This window comes from Leptonychotes weddellii, chromosome 8, assembly GCF_054177405.1.
Source record: "Leptonychotes weddellii isolate Sample4059 chromosome 8, ASM5417740v2, whole genome shotgun sequence".
NCBI lineage: Eukaryota > Metazoa > Chordata > Mammalia > Carnivora > Phocidae > Leptonychotes > Leptonychotes weddellii.
Genome location: NC_138376.1, coordinates 97,155,161 through 97,179,715, shown reverse-complemented (window position 1 = coordinate 97,179,715; position 24,555 = coordinate 97,155,161). Strand labels below are relative to the sequence as shown.

General features: G+C 35.3%; 1 long non-coding RNA gene across 1 annotated transcript in view; it reads left to right on the top strand.

The window, feature by feature from the left end:
• Positions 1-6,460: 6,460 nt before the first annotated feature.
• LOC145723099 (uncharacterized) overlaps positions 6,461-24,555 on the top strand; it is a 44,124-nt gene continuing 26,029 nt past the window's right edge. Inside the window, exons 1-2 of the long non-coding RNA XR_014147939.1 lie at positions 6,461-6,635; positions 10,418-10,538. This is a non-coding gene — a long non-coding RNA (uncharacterized LOC145723099). The remainder of the gene's footprint in view (positions 6,636-10,417; positions 10,539-24,555) is intronic.

Below are 24,555 nucleotides of genomic sequence, written 5' to 3'. Positions count from 1 at the left end.
TTGTTCATCAGTTGGACATTCTGACTAATGATGTTAAACATTTTTTCATGTGCTTTTTGGCCATTTATATATCTTTGGCAAAATGCTTACTCAAGTGTTTTGCCTTTTTAAAAAATGGGTTATTTGACATTTTATTGTTGACTTCTAATTGTTCTTTATATACCCTGATTAGTAAGTCTTTTTAGATATCTAATTGGCAAGTACAGTCTCCCAAATTATAGGTTGTACTTTGTCCTTTAATACCAAGAATTTTTAATTTTGATGAAGTAATTTATCTATTTTGTGTTTGGTTGCCTTTTTTTTTTTTTTTTTTAATTTTTAGTATCATATCTAAGAAACCATTTACTAATTCAAGGTTGCAAAGAATTTTATCTATGTTTTATTCTAGAAGTTTTATAGTTTTAGATATTACACTTAGGTCTTTGATAGATTTTGAGTTAATTTTTGCATGTGATTGGAGATACAGGTCCAAATCCATTCTTTTGCATGGGGACATTCAGTTGTTACAGCATCATTTGTTGAAAAGACTATTCCTCTCCCCCATTAAATAGTTTTGACATCCTGGGGCGCCTGGGTGGCTCAGTTGGTTAAGCGACTGCCTTCGGCTCAGGTCATGATCCTGGAGTCCTGGGATCGAGTCCCGCATCGGGCTCCCTGCTCGGCAGGGAGTCTGCTTCTCCCTCTGACCCTCCTCCCTCTCATGCTCTCTGTCTCTCATTCTCTCTCTCTCAAGTAAATAAATAAAATCTTTAAAAAAAAATAGTTTTGACATCCTCATGGCAAATCAGTTAGCCACAGATACCAGGGTTTATTTCTGGACTTTCAATTCTATTCCACTGGTCTATTGTCTAGCCTTTTGGCAGTCAATGCCACACTTTCTTGATTACTGTAGCTTTGTAATAGATTTGAAATTAGGCATTATGAGCTCTTCAATTTTATTCTTTTCCAGGGTTATTTTGGCTATTCTGGGTCCCTTGCATGTCTATATGAATTTTAGGATCAGCTCATCCATTTCTGAAGAAAAGCAATTGGAATTTGGTAAAAGGATTGCTATGAATCTGAAGACCTATTTGAGGACTATTGTAGTCTTAACAATATTAAGTCTTCTAATCTAAGAACACAAGATGTTTTTCTATTTATTTAAGATCTTCTTTAATTTCTTTTAATAACATTTTGTAGTTTTCAATGTACAAGTTTTTAATTCCTTCTGTTAAATTTATCCCTAAGTATTTTATTCTTTTGATGTTACTGTAAAGGAAATTGTTTTCTTAATATCATTTTTGGAATATTCATTGATGTGTATAGAAATACAACTTATTTATGTGTCTTGATTTTATATCCTGCAACAGGCCAAACACTTGTTGTGCTTGTGTATCTGTTTGTGGATTTTTTAGAGTTTTTAATATATAAGATTATGTCATTAAAAAATAGAGATAGTTTTACTTCTTTTTTCCAATCTGGATGCCTTTATTTGTTTTTCTTCCTAATTGCCCTGGTTAGAACATCTTATACAATGTTGAATGAAAGTGGGGAGAGTGGGCATCCTTATCTTGTTCTTGATATTAGGGGGAAAGATACCAATCTTTTACCAGTAAGTATGAGTTTAGCTGTAGTTTTTTGATGGATACCTTTTATCAGGGTGAGGAAATTCCCTTCAATTTGCAGCTTATTGAGTGTTATTATGAAACAGTATTAGGTTTTGTCAAATGCTTTTTATGCATGTATTGAAATGATTATGCACTTTCTACTTTTATTCTATTAATATGGCAATCACATTAATTTTTAATATATGAACCAACCTTGCATTCCTAGGATAAATCCAACCTGGTTATATTACATAATCCTTTTTAGATGTTGCTGGGTTAGTTTGCTAGTGTTTTTGTTGTACTTACAGTCATAAGGAATATTAGTCTATAATTTTCTTTCCTTGTGATATCTTTGATTTTTGTGGCTTTGTAGAATGAGTTAGCCAGTATTTCTACCTTCTATTTTTGGGAGGACCTTGTGAAGGATTGGTGCTGATTCTCTGAATATTTGGCAGAATTCACCAATGAAGTCATCTTGTTCTGGGCTTTTGTGTGTGTGTGTGTGTGTGTGAGGGGGGAAGTTTTTTGGTTACTGATTCACTCTCCTTATTTGTTATAGGTCTATTTTTCTATTTCTTACTCATCAGTTTTGGTAGTTTATGTCTGTCTAGGAATTTTCCCATTTCATTTAGGTAATCTAACTTGTTGGCATACAATTGTTCCTAATATTCAGTTATAATCCCTTTTATTTCTATAGGGTTAGTGGAAATGTACCCTCTTTAATACTTAATTTTAGTAATTTGAATCTTCTTTCTTTTTTCTTGGTTAATTTGTTGAACAGTTTATTAATTTTGTTGATCTCATCAAAGAATCATCTTTTTGTTTTATTGATTTTCTCTATTGTTTTCTATTCTCTATTTTGTTTATTTCCACTCTTTTTCCTTTATGATTTTCTTCCATGTGCTTGCTTTGGGTTTAATTTGCTTTATTTTTTTTCTTATTTCTTAAGGGTTAGGTTATTTATTTGAATCTTTCTTCCTTTTTAATGTAGACATTTACATCTATGAATTTACCTCTGAGCATTGCTTTCCTATAAATCATAAGTTTTGGTAGGCTTTGCTTTCATTTGCGGTCATCATCAAGTATTTTATACTACCCTTATGGTTTTTCTTTTGACCCACTGGTTACTTAGAAGTATGTTTAATTTCCACATATTTGTGAATTTCCAAAGTTTCTGTCTGTTATTGATTTCTAATTTCATTCCATTATGGTCAGAGAACACATTTTGTATGATTTTAATCCTTTCAGATTTATTGAGACTTGGTTTGTGAACTAGCATATCATCTATTCTAAAGAATATTCCATGTGCTTGAAAATAATGAGTATTCTGCTGTTATGAGTAATGAATTATATAGATGTCTGTTAGGTCTAGTTGATTTCTAGTGTTGTTCAAGTTTTATATTTCTTTGTAATCCTTTACCTAGTCATTCTGTTCATTACTGAAAGTAGCATATTTAAGTCTCCAACTATTATTGTGGAATTTTCTATTTCTCCTTTCAATTTGGTTACTTTTTCCTTCATGTATGTTGGGCATCTGCTGTTAGGTACATGTATGCTTGTAATTGTTATATATATATATATATATCTTCTTGATTGACCTTTTATCATTATAAATGTCTTTCTTTTTCCCTGATAATTCTTGTTTAAAATCTATTTCATCTGCTGTTAGTATAGTCAGTCACTCCAGTTTTCTTTTGTTTGTTGTTTGCTTGGTACAGTAGTCCCCCCTTATTCATAGGGTATATGTTCCAAGACCCCTAGTGAATGCCCGGAACCATGGATAATAGTACCAAGCCCTATATATACTATGTTTTTCCCCTACACAAGCATACCTATGATAAAATTTAACTTAGAAATTAGGCACAGTAAGAGACTAACAACAATAACAAATAATAAAATAGAATTATAACAGTATACTGAAAGAAAAGTTATGTGAATATGGGCTTTCACTCAAAATATCTCACTATACTATGCTCACCCTTCTTTTCTTGTAATGATATGAGATAACAAAATGTCTATGTGATGAGATGAAGTGAGGTGAATGATGTAGGCATTGTGACACAGTGTTAGGCTACTGTTGACCTTCTGATGATATGTCAGAAGGAGATCATCTACTTCTGGACCACAGTTGTTTGTGGGTAACTGAAACTGTGGAAAGTGACACTGCAGATAAAGGGGTCTACTATATGTCTTTTTTGCATCCTTTTACTTTCTTTGTGTCTTTGTGTGTTTTTGAATCCAGAGTGAGTCTCTTGTTGACAGAATAGATTTAGATCATTTTTCCCCCATTTTGCCAATCTTTACCTTTTGATTAAAGAGTTTAATCCACTTACATTTAATCTAATTCTTGATAAGGTAAAATTTACATCTGCCATTTGCTATTTATTTTCTATGTATATTGTCTTCCTCATTTCTTCCATACCTGTCTTCTTTTGTGTCAAGTAGATAAATGTTTTCTAGTATGCGATTTTAATTACTTTGTTGCTTCTTTCACAATATATTTTTGAGTTATTTTCTTAGTGGCTGCCTTAGGTGTTATCATAAATTATAATTTATAATAATCTAGTTCATATTAATACCAATTTAATTTTGATAGTATTTCAAAAACTTTGATCCTGTATAGCTCTGTTTTTCCACTTTTTAATGCTGTATAGTCATGTATCTATACATTGTGTGTTTATCAACATAAGTTTATAATTATTCCAATTTTTCAGTTGTTTTTTAAACCACAGGAAAAAAAGAAGTTGCAAACAAAAAGTATTTATAATATCTCTTATATTTATCTATGTAGTTAACTTTACTTGTGTTTTTTATTTCTTCATGTGAATTTGACTTGTAGTTTAATGTCCTTTCACAACTTGAAGTGGGATTAATAACAAAAATCATGTGGTCATTATGTTTGACTTCATAATACCAAAAACTCAAATTTAATCACATGGGAAAATATTCATAATATATTAATAACTGAGAAAAAGTTAATTATAAATGGACATGTGTATCATGATCTTATTTATGTCAAATGTGGATATATTTTGCACACACACAGAAAAATTAAAAACAGACAAGAAATCTGTGTGCCAAATTATTAACAATATTTATCCCTGCATAGTGGGATTAATAGTGATTTTTAATTTTAAATGGTGATTTTTATTTTTTTCTAAAATTTTTTCTGTGAATATATATGATATGTAAAAAGAAAACAGTACTGTTGAATATTCCTTAATAATTTCTTATTCCTCAATAAGACATTCACAGGGAGTTAAGTAAGCATAATGTTGAAAAGAATTTGTTCTGGCAATTTAGAGTAAGATTTTAAACAATTGATTTCCTAACCAGGACCCAACTAGAGTGTAAGCTCTTTAATAGTTCTTTATAGAGCCTGAAATCACACAGTGTTAAATACACATGAACATGACATAAATATTTGTTCAGGATATGGATCAATGACTCAATAACTCAGTGAATGAATGTGTGAATAAACAAATGAAAATGATTGTAGTCTTTATATGCCTTTCTTCTTCTGAAGCTACCTGGGAGAATTATTTATTAGAACTTTATTCAAGGCTCCTTAGTTGCAATTCTGTAATGAATGATTTACTATTTATAAAACCATATGAGATACTAGGTGAAAAGTCCTACATAAATGTGATATATTTTTTCATTCATTGTGACTTTTAGAATAATCTAAAAGGCTCATAACATACCATGATTGCCAAAAGCAGCTGACAAACCTGGTTAGCTTGGTGTATTTGCTTTTAACAAATCAAAGTGAAATTGGGAGAAAAAAATCATATTCAAAGTTATTCCATATAAAATGAGACTTACCAGACTTACCAGGCCCAATGAATAATATTTGCTTTCATTTAAAAATTATATAATCCAACCATAGAACGTTTACATAGGAAAATTAAATATAGTTATTATTAATTTATACCATGGGGCATGATTAATGTTTTTTCTGCCCCAAGACTTTATTTTTTTTCCTACTTTTCTCAAACATGTTTGGCATTTAGAAGTTTTAAAGTAATTTCCCCCTTTGGTTTCACCTGGGGTCTCTGCTGTCCCAGAACCTCCTCCTGACCTCAGTGTTGTGTTTTCATTTAAAATAGGGCATGTCTATAAATGTCAGCAATACAGAGCAATTAGAAGTTTGAAAAGGGCTGTAACATAAACCAGCATTATAGTGAAATGGATATTGCCTTAAGCTGCCTGCAATTCGCTTGCTGTTGGAAAGACAATATCCTGCCATTCTCCCATGGTGGCCTTCAATTGAACACATTTGGCTGAGGATTGACCCATTATTAAGATAAGTCTCTGCCTAGTTTGAAACAATGAAGAAACACAGAGAGTGAAGCCAGCAAATTGGGCTAGTAGTCAGCCAGCACTGGGCAGAAAATGTGACACCGAATTAGAGCTTAATAGCTGTCTGTGGTGCTATCTGTGAAATCCAATATTGGCCTGGTTCCCCCTGAATTGGATGGTAGGTGCATGCTGTTTGGGCTTGCCCAAAGTTTTCAGGGTTTTGAAGGAATTGCTGTCTATATATTTAGGCATGTGTTTCGGTTATTTTCATTTTTAATACCACCATGAGCAGCAACAACAAAAGTCCAGCACTTCTGACATTAGCTTAATTTTATTCATTTTCATTTCCTCTGCTGCTAAGAATCCAGATCACAAACTGCTTTTTGCAGTTAGAAAATGGGATATGTTTTTAGACAAGGCATATCATATTGTTCCAATTTACCCACTTCCAAAGATGCTCGACCTTTGTGCACTCACAGTGCTTTCTTTTGCTAGCTTGAGGCCTTTTGACACACTGTCAGCTGGGCTCTGGCTCGCCCCATGTGACCTCAGAGCAAACTTTCCAACAAGATAAGGTTGCTGTTGAAAGTGTCTCTTGGGCTTGCAAACTTGGTCTTGCCTGTTCTGGTGTTTAGAGGGATAACAAAATGCAAAAGAGTACCAAGCTAACGTGTATTCCTTTCCAGACTCTATCTATCCTTTGTTGGGATTTTTTTTTTTTAAGACCACATGAGATTTGGTGGTAAGGTAAGGAGAAAGTTTGGGAGACCTACAAAATTGCCTATTCTTTTGCTGTTATGGTGAGTCATTTTAATTAAATGTATCTCTGGTGAGGTGTTTCCATGATCCTGCCTTTTAGTTCCTAACAACATTTCATCTCGTCAAACTCAGCTTTGTAAAACTCATATGCAAAGCTGAACTGAAATGAGGGAATGTAATTGAGTGGGAGGGAAACCTATATCACTGGTCTGCTTGTAAAAAATTGTTTCTGTGCTGGCTATGAGCTATAGTTTTGGCTGTCTTAGGAAAGACTTTTAAAAATCCTTGCTGTCAACAGGCTTTTGAGGTTTTCCAGACTTCAGGGAAAGTTAAATAGACCATGAAACATATAAGAAAGTATGCCCAGGCCATGAGAATTGGGAGAAACTAGAATGGTCCACAAAGAAAGTTGGCTAAATCTCTCTTGCTGGAAGTTTAGTAACATTTGGGGGCCTGCACCATTTTGCTTGAGATGGCTTAGGGGACATGGATGCTAGAGTGCCTAAAATAATTTAAATGCTAACTGTTTTTCTAGGCAAGTATGTGGATTAAACACCATTCCATGGTCAAGGTCACCACTTTATTCTAGATTCAATGTAAATGCTTTGTCTTCACTTTCTTGGAATGTTTTTCTGTATAACTACATACAATTGTTTCTGAACAGATCTATAATGCTCTTCTATAGTGAGTACAGTATTTCTACTTCTCACTAAATGAAGAAATTGACTTCAGAGGCAACTGGAATGATACTTATGACAGACTTCATAAACCAAGATAGTTCCTGAAACATTGAAACCATAGAAATCACTAAAACACTAAAATTAGAATCACCCAATTTACATTGTTTTCATTATAAACCTAGTTCTCAGTATTCTTAGTTACCTTTTTACATATGCCTTGTCAACTACAACTTCCACATGACAACCAGTCTAAAATTTTCTGTAACATTTGCAAACTCTCTAACCCACCTTTGCTTTCCTCCCCTTAATCAACGGCCTCACTCTTATGGACGAAGAATATAGAATACACTCAGAACTTCCTCAAAATTTTGGCTCCAAAACAATCTATATCTCCATCCATCATTTCTTCCTCTCAAAAGAAAGGTAGATTTCAGCTCTGATAATTTACAAGTAAACTTCCACTTGGGTATTTGCTTCTTTCCAATTCTTAGGTCTTGTTCATCAATGGCTTCCTCTTCTCCTTACATGGTTAGAAGGATATGTGAATTCTTCTTACTTCACATCCTTGCCAAACTTGGTACTTTTGGTGTTTTCAAGTTTTAGTCATTTTGGTACGTAGTCATTATCTCATTGTATTTTCAATTTGCATTTTCCTGAATACTAGTAAAGTTAAACACATTAACAATGTCTATTGGTCACTTGGATGTTATCTTTTTGAAGTACATGTTCTTTGAAGTAACTTTCTTTTCTCTGACATTCCAAAACGTTATATGTAGTCCTTACCATTGTTTGCTCTATACTCTTTTGTATCTTATGCACCTTATGCTGTTATTCTGGGTGTTCTTTTCCTGATCTTTCTTTCAGGCTATTAATTTTCTCTTTAATTGTGTTAATCTGTTGGCAAAGCCACTTATTAAATTCTTAATTTTGTTTATTGAGTTTCAGAGTTTTAGAATTTCTATCTGGATGCTTTTAATATTTTCAAGTTCTTTAATCAATTTTTTATTTTGTCTTTTATCTCCTTGGACAGCATTTGAAGTTATTTTAAAATCTCTATCCATGAGTACCAATTTCTGAAGCCCCTGTGGATCTTTTTCTGTTGTTTGCTTTTTCTTTTTTATTGCTGTTTTGCTTTTGCTCATGTTGCCCTGTCTTCTAGTATGACTGGTTATTTTTGATTATGTGGAGGATCTCAGATTTAAGTATTTTGTAGATATAACCTGAAGGCTAGAATGATGTTATCATATCACAAAAAAAGATCTAAATTTGCATGTGTTTTTGCTAGGAGCGTATGCTCTGGAGGATGCCTGGTGATACTAAGGGTGATACACCATTAATAAATTTCTTTAATCTAATTTAAAAGACAGGTGATTCAGAGAAACTGCAGTGCTCTGAGAAGAATGGTCAATTTTTGGTTTACTTTTATACCTAGAGGGCAGTTTTGTAAGGTCCCAGTCTAAAGTGTAAAGGGTTTACTGAAGCCATTTCCCTTGGTAGACTCTGGACTCAACTTTAGTTCTCTTAGACCTGTGAGGTTGTCAAAAGCACAGCCCAAACTCTCAAAAGCTTTCTTTGTAATTGTCAAACTTTCCCAGGATAAAGTAACCCTAAATTCTGTGCTTACCCTCGTGGGCCTCTCTCCTTATTTTAGATCCTTTACTATTATGTTGGTTCTCTAATTTATTTAAGGATGTGAGTCTTTAGTTTTTAAAATATTTTATCTAGATTTTCCAATTGTTTTCAGTGGGAGACAAATCGTTTCGTCTTCCATTAGTGGGAATACCTTACTGTTATCTTACTGCTTTTGATATTGCTATTTCTTGGTTTTATCATCTAAAAATTTCTTGGAAGAGGCTCCATAGCTCAGGGGTTAGAGCACTGGTCTTGTAAAAATTTCTTGGAAGGCTCCTTTTCTTCTGCACTGACTCTGTGCCTCTCTGGAACTATGTGCATGGCCTTCATTTTAAAATCTTTCTGAGTCTTTTCATCTAGTCACAGGCTTTCAATTACCAGACCAACTATATGGAGCCCAAATCTGTATCTTTGTCCAGATTTCTTTCTTTTGAGTGAAACACTCTATCTCTAGTAGCCCAACATACATGTCCACCTAAATAATTTGAAGACAGCTCAGTCTTTAGTGAGTAAATCAACATTTTTATTAGGCCTATTCCTATCCCTGTCTAGGACTTAACCATACTGCTATATTACTTAATTTTTGGATAGGATCATCAACAAATGCTATCATCTCTTAATAATATTACCACTTTTCCACATTTGGATCCTCTCTTATTCTTTCTCTGACTTTCTGCTCCCAATCTAATTAATCATTGATCATATTGATTTTTCTTCCTAAGACTTCTCTAGACATCCACCTTTTTTTTTTTTTAAACTTTAGAGACATATAGGTCATTTCCTCTGACAACAGTGATGCTTCACTGTTTAGTGAATGATCTAAGGTAAATTACTTAACAATTCTGTGTTTCTGTTTCATTATCTGCAAAATAAGCATGATAAAAATAATAGAAAAATAAAGTAGATTACATACATTGCCACAACTTTTCCTCCTCAATCTACCCTTCCCTTTGCAATGTAACTTTGCAGCATCTATCAGCAAGAGATGAGGTTGATTTTCCTATCTTGAAATCAGAGCTGGACTGTGACCTGCTTTGGTTAATAGAGTGAAGAAGATATTGTGTATACTAGGACTTAAAAGGCACTTAATGCTACTGGTCTCTGAAAACTTGCCCAACTATTATGTGAACAAGACTGAGCCAGTCTTCTGGGGAAAGAGACCCCATGTGGGATAGAGACAAACCTTCCTGACTGAGGCCATTATAGATCATAGCAACTGACTAAAGAGTATGTGTGATGCTAGCCAAGATCAGAACTGCCAGTTTAGAGAATTATGTGCTAAATAAATGATTGTTATTTTAAAGTACTATGTCTTGGGTTATTACCCAGAAAAAGTCAATTGATAACACTACTTCATAGGGTTATAGTGAAGATTAAATGAGTGAATATGTATAAAGTGCTTAAAACATTGCCTACTACACAGTAAGCATTATTAATTAATTTTATTAATTTATTAAGTAGGCTCCATGCCCAGTGTGGACCCCAAGATGGGGCCTGAACTCACGACCCTGAGATCAAGACCTGAGCTGAGATCAAGTGTTGAATGCTTAACCAACTGAGACATCCACATGCCCCCACAGTAAGCATTATTTAAATGCTAGTTATTATTATTCTTTGCCTCTTTATCCCCACTGCTATGACTTTTGACTCTCATCACCTATTACTTATTAATTGTTTCTTTTGCTGCTAATCTTTTTCCCCTCAAGTCCATTCTCCACAATTGCCTCTTGAGTGCTCTTCTAAAATACAAGTTCAATCATATCCATTTCCTCTCTAAAACTGAACTGAACCTTTGATAGTTATATTTAAGTCCAAATTCTGTTTAGTTATTTAAAGCCTGTCCAATTTTATTTTTTTATATATTACCTTGATTCATTTATGTGTTTATCAATGTCTGTTATGTTATATTGATTACTAGTAAAATAACTAAAAGTAGGACAGAAAATATTTTTTACAGCATAAAGATAAATACTTTGTAGTTGAGTCAGTGTGGTGTTTGTGGTCAATTTGGTTAATACTGGATGGAAGATCCAGAATATAACAATAATCCCAACATTTATCACATTAAAATAAGATTTGCTTTATCACACATTTTCCATAAACTAATCCACCATAAAATGCTATCTGTAAATTGTTGCTGTTAGATTTATTTGCACTATAAATATAACACCTAGTTCATCAGCATGGTTGGTGATGAAATGTTCTACTTCAGGAGTTTCCAGATGCAGCTCCCCTCATTGATACCAGATTGTTACATAAGATAAAAGCTGGGGAGTTTAAAAAAAAAAAAGAATATTCCAGTGCCATCCAAAACTACTGAATATGAATTTCTATTGGTACAATTAAGGAATCTGTGTGATTTCAGAGAATTTTTGGCTCATAGATCTCTGTTATAGCTAAGGAAAATTTTTAGTTATTTTGGAGTTAATTGAAAACTAGGGCACAAGAAGCTTAAAGAATATATGAGACTGGAATATATACGGGACTTGAATTCTCTTTCAAGAATGAGAAATTGTATGTTGATTTTTTTGTATTTTACCAACTGTAGATATGATACTTGTTAATTAACCATAGTACTATTTGTTAGAAGAGTAGTAGAAAAACAATGTTTTCCATAGTGAATTTTATTTTGATTGAACTAAGCAAGATTTTGAATATGCTTTCTGATTTTTTTAAAATTTGGATTCCTTTTAGAAATTCATAGTTGATAAAATTAGAAGTGTTCTGGACCCTGTATAGGCCAAGGCTAAAATTTTGACTCTAACTCAGTTCTTTCATACTTTACATGGAGATATTAAAAGTGCCCAATGGGGAGGGGGTGCCAATTTGTTGATAGAAGAAGATCCTGAACTCACCTCCTCTAACAGACATCAAATTCAAAGCTACGTGTAGATCATTTCCCTCTGAAAAAGATCTGAAAACTAGATGAGCTGCCCTACACAACAAAGGCTAAAAGGGCCACATTGTGATGGGTAGGAGAAGCAGAGACATGGTCTCACAAAAAATCCCAATCACCATGTAGCAATACACAATAGAGAGGGATTTCACCAACAGGTACTTCTCCTGGTGGAGTGAAAGTTGAATACCCCAGATCAGGAACCCTGGCCACAGGGATCTGCCTGTTATGCTCATCCAAAAAGATAAGCTGCCAGATTGTCATTGGAAGATCAATGGGACTGATGTCCAGGGGTCCCAAAGTGGTATAGGAAACTGGAATTCTCTTCTTGGAAGATTCATGTGTGGTCTTACTCACCCCAAGACCCAGAAAAAACAGCACTTTGAAAAGTGCCTGGAAGGTGATTCTTTTGCTAATCAGGGGGCATTGACTAAAGGGATGGTGGACATTGGAGATGTTCCCTGGAGATAGAGTCACTGGTGGATGCCATTTTTACATTCTCCACATAGTTTGTTAAGACAAATGGGCAAGCTTGGACACAGTGCCTTCCACTGCCTTGCTGGGATGGGCAAAGGTGAGCAGTGGTGGCACTTGCTGAGACCAGAGAGCATGGGTGGTTGCAATGTTTCTCTGCTCCCTGGTTTGGGTGGACAAGTGCAAATGGTCATGAGGTTCTTCCACTCCCTAGCTAAGTCTGTGAGAATGGGTGGTTGCAAAACTCCTTGGGCCCCTGGCTGGGGCTGGCAAGTGCAAGCAGTCATGACATTCTTCCATTTCCAGCCTAAACCTGGCATACATGCGCACATAAGGCATTCTCCCACTGAATTGCTAAAGCCCATGGGCATGCACAGAAAAGACATTTTCCTGATGCCCTTTTGAAGCTGGTGAACATGTCTCAGCTGCCTTGCTAAAGCCAGTGGGAGTACATGATCAACACAGGGGACATCTCTTGATTGCTTGGCTCTGGTTGCCAAGAGGGCTGGCATTCTAGAGCTCCACAGTACTAAAAAAATTAGAAAGACAGCTCTTGGCAGGCTACCACTCCCAGGGCACTGCAAAAATATCAGACTAAAACACAACCCAAGTTTTCTTATGAAAAAGACCTATTTACTTAGCCTGGAGCTTTGGCCTGAGGAACAGGGTTCAGATTTCCCACATATCTAAAACCTAGGGAGGTGCTCCTGGAAAACAAGCAGGGACACACCATCCTTGTATACTTCCTTGGCCTCAATACAGATTGATGACACTTACTAGAAAAGAGCTCCAATTTTTTGCAACAGTTCTCCAGGGGATACCTTCAACTCTTCTGATCTAGAGGCCAGCACGGATTATGATTGTGGACCATGAGACTAAATATATTTACATACTTTAAACACTGCTGCTTGAGGATCTGACTTCCAATCATTCTGAATCTAGGTGTTAAATAAGAATCTCCCCTTTGGATCACTGACAAGTCTTGACATTTCCCAACAATGGGGGCATGTCTGGGCTCTGTGCTGACCTGGGTGCGTCGGGGGGGGGGGCGGGGTGGGCAGGTGCAGCAAGAATACTCTACCTGGCAAGATTATCATTCAGATTTGAAGGAGAGATAACAAGTTTTCCAGTTAAGCAAAAGCTAAAGAAGTGCCTCACTACTAAAGTGGTCTTACAAGAAATATTAAAGGGATTTTTTTAAGCTGAAAAGAAATGGCATTAATTAATATCAAGAAAACACACAAGTAAAAAATCTCATTGGAAAATGTAAATATATAGTAAAGATAGTGGATCAATCACTTATAAAGCTACTAAGAAGTTTAAAAGAAAAAAGTAGTAAAATTAACTAAAATTAAAATAATTAGTTAAAGGTACATAAAATAAAAGATGTACAAAGTGACATCAGAAATATAAAATGGGGGTGAGGAAAAAAATATGTAGAGTTTTGGAATGTGTTTAAAGTTAAGTTGCTATTAACTTAAAATAGAATCTAAAGAATCTAAACATAACACTAAAGGAATTCATCAAACCAAAATGAAAGAGAGAAACAGACAAAAGGAACTACCAAAACAGCCAGAAAACAACAAAATGGCCATAAGTACATATCTATCAATAATTACTTTAAATGTAAATGGACCAAATAATCCAATTAAAGACATAGAATGGATGAATGGATTTAAAAAAAAAAAGACATATCTATATGCTGCTTACAAGAGACTCACTTCAGAAATAAGGGCACACACAGACTGAAAGTGAAGGAATGGAAAAAGATATTACATGTAAGTTGAAACAAAGAGAAAGCTGACAGAGTTATACTTATGTAAGACAAAATAGATGTTAAAACAAAGATTGTAATAAAAGACAAAGAGGGGCACTGTGTAATGATAGAAGAGGCAATCCAACAAAAACATAACATTTATAAATATATATGCACCCAACATAGGGGCACCAAAATATAAAAGCAAATATTATGATATCTAAAGGGAAAAATTGATAGTAATATAATAATAGTAGGGAATTTTAACACCCTACTTAGATCAATAGGTCATCCAGACAGAAAATTAATGAGAAAAAATTGGCCTTAAATGACACATTAGCCCAGATGGACTTAATATATACAGAACATTCTATTCAAAAACAGCAAAATACACATTTTTCTCAAGTGCACATGGAACAGATCACACAAAACAAGTCTCAATAAATTAAAGATTATTGAAATCATATCAAGCATCTTTTCTGACCCACAATGGTATGAAACTAGGAATCAATAACAAGAAGAAAATTGGAAAAACTACAAATACATGGAGAGTAAGCAACATGTTACTGAAAAACTACTGAGTCATAGAAAAAAATCAAAGGAGAAATTAAAAAAATACCTATAGACAAATGAAAACAGAAATATGACATACCAAAATCTATGGGATGCAGCAAAAGTGGTTTTAAAAGGGGAATTCATAGCAATATAGGCTTACCTCAAGAACAAAAGAATTCTCAAGTAAACAATTTAAATTCACACCTATTGAAACTAAAATAAGAAAAATAAACAAAGACCAAAGTTAATAGAAAAAAGAAAATAAACATTGGAGCAGAAATAAATGAAATAGAGATTAAAAAGATAATAGAGAAGATCAATAAAACTAAGAGCTGGTTCTTCAAAAAGATAAACAAAATTGACTAACCTTTAGCTAGACTGACCAAGAGAAAAAGAGATCAAGTAAATAAAATCCGAAACGAAAGAGGGGTAGTTAAAAATAATGGCAGGGGCGCCTGGGTGGCTCAGTCAGTTAGGTGGCTGCCTTCGGCTCGGGTCATAATCCCGGGGTCCTGGGATCGAGCCCCGCATTGGGCTCCCTGCTCAGTGGAGAGCCTGGTTGTCCCTCTCCCTCTGCCTGCTGCTCTGCCTACTTGTGCTCTCTCTCTCTTTGTCAAATAAATGAATAAAATCTTAAAAAAAAATAATGCCAAAGAAATACACATGATCATAAGAGACTACTATTAACAATTATATGCCAATAAATTGGACAACCTAGAAGAAATGGATAAATTTCTGGAGATTTAAAATCTTCAAAGACAGTAAAATCTGAATAGACCAATTATTAGTAAGGAGATGGAATCAGTAATCAAAAACCTCAGAACAAACAAAAGTCCAAGACCAGAAGGCTTCACTGATGAATTCTACCAAACATTAAAAGAAGCTTTTAATATCTATCCTTCTCAAACTCTTCCAAAATATTGAGAAGAAGGGAAAGCTCCCAAACAATTTTTAGGAGGCCACAATTAGGCTGATACCAAAACCAGACAAAGACACCACACACAAAAAAGTAACAGGCCAATATACCTGGTGAATATAGATGCAAAAATTCTCAACAAAATATTAGCAAACCAAATTCAAAAATACATTAAAAAGATCATATACCATGATCAAGTGGGATTTATTCCAGGGATGCAAGGATGATTCAACACCTGCAAATCAATTAACATGATACACTATGTTAACACAATGAAATATTAAAATCATATTATCACTTCAATAGATGCAGAAAAAGCATTTGATAAAATTCAACATCCATTTTTGATAAAAACTCTCCACAAAGTGGGTATAAAAGGAGTATACCTCAACATAATAGAAGCCATATATAACAAACCCACAGCTAACATCATACTTAATGATGACAAGCTGAAAATATTTCCTCTAAGATCAGGAATAAGACAAGGATGCCACTCTTGCCATTTTTATTCAACATAGTACTGGAAGTCCTTGCCAGAGCAATTAGGCAAGAAAAAGAAATAAAAGCCATCTGGATTGGAAAGAAAGAAGTAAAACTGTCGGGGCCCCTGGGTGGCTCAGTTGGTTAAGCGACTGCCTTCGGCTCAGGTCATGATCCTGGAGTCCCGGGATCGAGTCCCACATCAGGCTCCCTGCTCAGCAGGGAGTCTGCTTCTCCCTCTGACCCTCCTCCCTCTCATGCTCTCTGTCTCTCTCTCATTGTCTCTCTCGCAAATAAAATCTTAAAAAAAAAAAAGTAAAACTGTCACTATTTGTAGATGACATGATATTATACATTGAAAACTCTAAAGGCTCTATCAAAAACTGTTAGAACTTATAAATGAATTCAGCCATCAAAAGAATGAATTCTTGTCATTTGCAACTAGAGTGAAATAAGTCAGTCAGAGAAAGAAAAATACCATTGATTTCACTTATATGTGGAATTTAAGAAACAAAAGAAACAGATGAACATAGGGGTAGGGAAGGAAAAATAAAATAAGTAAAAACAGAGAGGAAGGCAAGCCATAAGAGACTATTAACTATAAGGAACAAACTGAGGGTTGCTGGAGGGGAGGTGGATGGGGGGGATGGGCTAAATGGGTGATGGACATTAAGGAGGGCACTTGTTTTGATGAGCACTGAGTGTTATATGTAAGTGATCAATCACTAAATTCTACTCCAAAACCAATACTAAACTATATGTTTGAATATAGTATATATGTATGAATTTAAATTAAAAAAAAAACACAAAAAGTAATTTATACCCTAGATCACCCCTACTAGGAACAACAGTTGATTTGCTTTAGCTTGGTTTTCTCTGTTAGTATAATAATCGTGAAATTCTCTTAGCAAACACCTACTTATATACCATTTTTTCTTTAATTGAATACTGTTGAGAAGTGCATAGGATATGTTTTAGTTCAAGATCAGAGGATCTATTTCCATACAGCAACTTATATATGCAGAATTGGGCTTGAGAATTTTAAAATGAGATAATTGTGCGTATTTGCTTTCTTATATTAAAGTATCAGGTATAAAATAAAGATGAGAGGAAAGCAACTATAATCATATAGCCTTTCCCTTTTTTTTTTTAAAGATTTTATTTATTTATTTGAGAGAGAGAGAATGAGAGACAGAGAGCATGAGAGGGAGGAGGGTCAGAGGGAGAAGCAGACTCCCCGCCGAGCAGGGAGCCCGATGCGGGACTTGATCCCGGGACTCCAGGATCATGACCTGAGCCGAAGGCAGTCGCTTAACCAACTGAGCCACCCAGGGGCCCAGCCTTTCCCTTTTGTAGAGGTAGCATTTTTAAAGTTTACAAAGCCCTTCTCCTTACATCATCAGGATGAACCTAAGAATAATGTACAAATAGCATATGTGTCAAATTATGATAGAGAGCTTAATGCTACATTAAGTGCAAGAGAAGTAGATGATGCTGAATATTGCATATTAAAGCTCATGATTTCTTGAAGATTTCTGGTCCTCATTGGAGAGGACAATGGTAATTTAAAAAAAAATCTTAGGTACAGTGGTGTGGGAGTAGTAATCTGAGATTTTGTGCCTTGAATATTTTTCTTTCTTTGGATACATAAAGTAGCAGAGCATGACTCCATGTGGGTTGGTTCCACTTTGTGTTTTGGCTTTTGTATTTCAAAATGGAATAGTTTTCCTTGGCAGACTCCGCAGTAGAGTAAGTCTAGTGTAGGTGGAGTGCATATGTTTTTTTTTTTTTTTAAAGGAGAATAGGGATTTGCACAGTGACCCAGATGTGTGCTCTCTGAACTCCAACTGTCTGTGTTCAAATATGCAATGTGAAGTGAACAGGATTTAAAGAGACCCTTTGGATACCTTGAGGGTATTTCTTGCACAGTGTTTTGGCAGCATGCTCTTCTAGCTGAATTAGATTTATTGCTGAAGCACTAAATCTTCATTATATGTGACAACCTTACTCCCCTGCCGTCCTGGTCCCTTTCCATTCACAGTCTTTTTTTTTTTTTTATTCCAACATCTTTTTCTTCCCTTTCCCTAGCCCCCAAATCCCAAAATATTCTACATTCCAGTCTATCTGAGAGTTAAAATTGCATTAAATTTCTGAATGTGTCATTCACAGATGTCAGAAAGTAGAAAGAATGGTAAAGGTTAAAGACGTCTCATCCAATCCATCAGTATTTAGCCAGGAGTGCACTGGAGCTTTTAAAAGTGATCTATATGGCTAGATGCCTGACATAACTCTATCAACGAGAAGCAGTCATAAACGTTCTGGCTAGGCGTAGTTACAGGTGAGTATTGAAAAAGAATACTATCTCAGGTGTGAGGTCCTGAAGCTGTCACTTTTCTATCCAGCACTGTAGGCCAGGGTAAAGAGTTAGTACACACGTTCAGTGGACTTAATCTCCTGTTGAACTACTCTGGAATGTTTAATAACTTAAGAAAGACTAGACCAGATGCACTTTAGAATAATTGGATAAATTTATAAATATCAAGAAGGCTAATTTTAAAAATCCTGCCTGTATAGGTAATTCCACCCAGACCCAAATTGCTTATCAATTATCTGGCTTGTTTAAAAGTTGTGATATTGTTGTATATTGTTTGTCTGCTTACCACAGTAACAATAGATTTGAGGAATATCAATCATTATATATGAAGTTAGCAAATATACCTTGCCATACCTCATATAGGTACTGCATGAAAGTCATTTGTTCATTCACTCACTCACTCATTTATTCATTTAATAAATATTGAATACCTGATATATGCCAAACACTATGAGATGTATAATTGTGAACAAGACCAACAAAAGGTGCCCCTCTCAGTGAGCTTACATGAAGAGATGAGATTCAGAGAAGTAGGCAATTGTAAATGCTGAAGAAGGATGACATGTAAGGTATAGTAGTACAAAGGGCTTGTAACTGAGCCTCTTGTGGGGAATGGGGGAGAGGAGTAGGGAACAGGAGGATGATGGTTAGACTGAAATCTGAATGGTTAGTAGAGTTAGCCATTTGAAATAGGTGGTGTCAAGTAAAGGCACATAAAAAGGATTAAAGGTGAGAATGGAAATGACTGATAGGAACTGAAAGCAGTTCTGTTTGTCTGGAGCATTTGGAGTAAGGAGAGAAGAGCAAGAGTTGAGGTACCCAAAGGAAACAGGGTGCTTGTAGATGTGAACTTGGTGAGGAACTTCCGTTGCACATCTACTGTTCATAGACCGTTATTTATGGAGCTTCCTGATTCCTACAGAAATGCACTTCACCTGCCCAGTGTGCTTTAAAACATTAAATGCTGTTTTCAGCTGCCACTGTGTTCAGCTTCTAGATATATGAAAGTGACAGAAGTAGGGAGACAAAGAAACAAGCAGTAAGTACATGTTTTCCTGTCCCATTGAAAATCTGTACATCTTCTTTTGCAGTTAAGAAAGAGGCAATGCCATTGCTACAAAAATGAAAAGATATTTATAAAAGCAAGTAGCACATGAGGAACATAAATGACAAAACTAAACAAAAAACAAAGCTACCCTGGAAAAAGTTAAAATTCGGTTTAGCCTAAACCTAAAGCAACTAGGAAATTATGATTTAAAAAAAAAATTAAATAGAAGAAATCATTCCGTAACAAGTATCTCACCATGCTCTAGACTTCTTTGGAGAGTACTGTGGTTCCTGTCGTGAGAAGTAATCCAACCAGATGGCCGTACTTCCACTAACCCATGTTATTGTGGTGGGGTTCCTACAGATGCAGAATATTATTTATTCATGATGCTGAAACATGACTTTGCATTCTTCCAGGGGCTAAGTTCACTTTAAATGAATTTAATAGTGGATTTGGGGACAAGTGCTGCTCCAAATCACTCAAGGTCACCTTCCGCTGAAGTCTGATTCCTTTCCCTGATGTCAGTGGCAGTTGTGTGTAAGAATTTGGCCCACTGTCCTAAAGATTACCCAGTTTGTTGGGGTCTTTGGAGTCCAGTCTTAACCCCAGAACCTCAACACAGCTGAATTTTAGACGGCAGGTGCAATTTCCCAAGAACATAGGTCAACAAGCTTTCCAGGTGTTAAATATATACACATTGTAATATACACCTTAGAACTTTAATTGACATAGTTTCTGCTAAATTCTTCTTCGTGGTCGGTGGTTTGTTGAAACTTTTCTTGGTGTGTTCTTTTATAAATGAGAACACGTTCGTTACTTTAAATTTGGCTAATATACAAATATGATAAACTCATTTTTAAAAAAGCCTCCAAAATTTTCCCAGGTTTGTTTTCAGTGTAGACATAATGAATCTTACTTGCAATAATTTCTTATTTGCCAAAGACTTCTTTCACAAAACACACTGGGTAAAATGGCCATGTATCTACAAAAGAAAGTAAAGAGCACATCCAACTTCATGCAGTTTATAAGATATGCTGAATGATGCAGTTTTCTTTACAATTTCTTCCAATCCTTTAAAAACTACTTGACATGTCATCTTTGTCATGAACTCTTTTCTGAATTTTGTAAGTCAGATTTGATACTGATTTTATTTCAGTCTCTTACTACTATCTTAAACCTCTCTTCATATTTTGTCTTGTATGTACTTGTGAACTCTGTTAACTTTAAAGATAATTAGTATTAGAGACCCTGCATTATGTTTTAAGTACCCTACATTGTATAGGTGCGTACCTCTTCTATAATATGCCCTAGAGGAAATAGTGTGATATACTGGAAAAAAGGAAAGGGAGGGCTTTGGAGTCAGACACACCATGGCTTGATTCCTGTATTTGCAGTTCCTGAGCTAAATGGCTATAGGAAACATACTTAAACTTTCTGTTCCTCAGTTTTCTCACTTCTAAAATAAGAACATTAACACATACTGTGCAAGTCTGTGCACTTAGAAGGCACTAAATAATTGCTACCTTCTTTCTATGCTTGAGTAGAATTTCAATTTTTTTTAAAGATTTTATTTATTTATTTGACAGAGAGAGACACAGTGAGAGAGGGAACACAAGCAGGGGGGTGGGAGAGGGAGCCCGATGCGGGGCTCGATCCCAGGACCCTGGGACCACGATCTGAACCGAAGGCAGACGCCAGACGACTGAGCCACCCAGGTGCCCTAGAATTTCAATTTTTAGTTCAATAGAAGTATCTTGTGTTTTCCAAGGTATATGTTTTCCTTGTACACATATTAATTTAGAGATACAATAACTTTTCCAGTTATTATAGCCAAGTAGTTTAATTTACCTCTAAAAGTTATAATATCTGAAAGAACAGCCCTGCCTAACATTTAATGTACAGTGAGGTGTGCTTAAAGATACTTATAACCTTTTTCTTTATGCCTGTGGAGGTCCCCTGTGTCATGAAATGGAGTGTTGTTAGAAACAGTGAGAAGTTAATGAATCAACAACAGCCCAGTGGGCTGTTATTTACAGTAACATTACAGAGATGATTTATGCCCATGAGGTTCCGAGGTGCCAAGGGAACTGAGATTGTAAATTAATGTAGATTTAGCTTGTTGCACAGGACGTGCCGGTGGCCTTTGTTTTCTATTTTGAGGCACAACAAAGGACAGAGGGATGACGTACTAGCCCAGACACCAGCTAAGCTCACATTACATTTCACACTCTGGCCCATCTTCTCATTTCTTGATTGTGTGAAGAACATTTGCTATTTTATTTTCATGTTGTGATACCTGTAGCCTCCTCCTGCAGCCTCATGACTGATTCTAAATGACTGAGGACCTCCCACCCTATTTCTTTCCAGGTCTAAAGGCACCTGCTGCCATTGCATAACAGACTCAATAATGTGTTCTCATCATGGTGATCAGCAAGTGCCTCTGTCAGTTGTCCTTAAAAGTCACCAGAAGCATTTATGCAGATTACATGCACAGTCAGGGTGACTTCTGAATGGGCAAATGTCAAAATCATTGCAGAAGGTCACTAATCTGATAAAATTCAATGGGGTTGCAGAATGTTTGTGTTTCTGAACTTGTGTATATGAAGATTTCCAAATCAGATTCACTTGCAATGTCAAGGTTAAGGTTTTGACTTTTCATTTTGTTGTTTTGGGTGATTATTTGAGAAATATATAAAAAAAAATAGAGACAGAGCTGGTAATTCTGAAAGTACATTTTAAAATACTTTATCTTTTCAAGAATTTTACCATAAGAGAAATACTATCTTGACAGTATAGAGAAACTTAATAATATCCTTAAAGTATTCTGGCTAGTACAAGAAGGACCAGAATAAGAAGCCAGGTCTTTTGAGTCTTATTTGAGTGTTATTTCTATTATAGAATTGCTCCTCTGACCATCTGTGATATGAGCAATGTAAATTTTTTTATTTGACAGAGAAATTTATAAATGGATACATGTACATAAATATATATTCTGTGTGTACACATCTGCCTATGTAAATATCTATTTTTCTCCACCTTATACCACAATATATTTTAAGCAGTGTTTCACAATGTACCCAAAAACATACCAGAGCCAAAGAAAATACAACTAATAAAACATTGGGAAGTTTAAAATATATTATAAGGCAGAAAACAGAATATAAAGTATGATGATACAGCTAAGAATAAATATAAAATTCATATTAACAAATGCAAATGAACTAGAGTCAATTAAGAGAAAAGCATTCTCAAATTGGATCACAAAGCAAAACCAGCAAAAACAAGAGACTTATTTCACACAATGTGACTCAGAAAGATCGAAAATTAAATGATAGAAAAGAACATACCAAACAAATGAAAATATAATACAAGAACACATATCATTATGTCAGACATGGTTGAAATTGGCACACAAACACTAAATGAAACTTAGAAGAGTCCTTAATGATGACAGAGAGCACTCTGCAGTGAAAATATGACATCTGTGAATATCTTTTTGCCAAAAACATAGCACTGACATTCTTAAAGCAAAAACAAACTCAAACACATACGAAAATACACAGACAACATTGATACCTTATTTTTATTCATTCCTCTTAGTCCTTGATGCGTTTATTAGAGAAAGATTTTTAAGGATACTGAAGCCCTAAATAAAACAAAGCAAGGGATAAGATAATGCTGACATGACAAATTCTGGATGTCCTTGGAAACAAACTATATGCCTTTATTACAAGTACAGTGACCATTTACAGGATTTAATTATATGTAGGATTTTAAAAATATCTCAATACACGCAAAATAGGAGAAATAATACAGGCAACATTCTCTGATCACAATGTAACACAAACAGAAATAATAACTAAATTGGAAAGTGACAAATGCTTCCACTCACAAATAAAAACAAACAAAACCTTTTTTTTTTTTTAGATTTTATTTATTTATTTATTTGAGAGAGAGAGGGTGTGCCTGAGAGAGCATGAGCAGCCACTGGGGGAGGGGGTGTGATTCAGATGGAGAAGGAGAGGCAGACTCCCCGCTGAGCAGGGAGCCGGATGCGGGGCTCTATCCCAGGACCCTGAGATCATGACCTAAGCCAAAGGCAGGTGCTTAACTGACTGAGTCACCCAGGCACCCCAACCAAAACCTTTTTTGAGCGAGAAATCAAAACCAAAATGAAAAATACCTGGAAAATGACATGAAAGCACTTATATCAGAACCTATGAAGTATAGCTAAACTTTGGAAAATTCTCAGCCTTTATAGTAATAAAGAAGAAATAATTAAAAGAAAAAAACCAAAGTGAGTATCTTAGGGAGGTAGAAAGGAATAACGAATATCAATAATATTGTAATAACTTGGTATGGTCACAGATGGTAACTACACTTACCATGGTGAACACTTCATCATGCATAGAATTGTAGAATCAATATGTTGTACACCTAAAACTGTAATTGACACACATTGCTATGTATGTCAACGTATGTATGTATGTATACAATTACATGCAATGTATGTCAATTACACTTCAATAATAAAAATTAAAAACAGCATCTGAAGCAGCATCAGCCATAACGACAGAAATGGCCAGTCCCAGGGTAGCCCGCAGCTCCTGCAAGCCGAGAAGCAGGCAGCTGAGAAGGTGGCAGATGCCAGAAAGAGGAAGGTCCAGCGTTTGAAGCTGGCAGCAGAGGAGACACAGATGGAGGTGGAGCGAGAGCAGGAATTCCAGAGCAAGGAGAGGGCGAGATTTTATGATCCGTGAAAAGGAAATGAAGACCTCATTTAGCCTCTCTACTGTGGTTTCAGGAAGATGTTCCATTTCTTAGCCTCTCTTTTTGTCTCTAAGTTGGTCTTTCTCTTTATTGGTTTTCGCCTTTTCCAATTTCCCCAAAGACCCATCAGATAGATGCTCACTGCTTCCTGAAATCTAAAGTGATCCCGTGTTGTGTTCCCTTGTATGCATGGCCTTTCTTTCTATATCCTCAACACCTTTCTCTTTGTAGCAATGAAAAAGTGTCAATAGAAAAAACTATGGGTAAATAAAGAAATTAAAAACAAGAACAAATATTTTTTTTTTGAGAGAGAGAGAGAGCATGCAA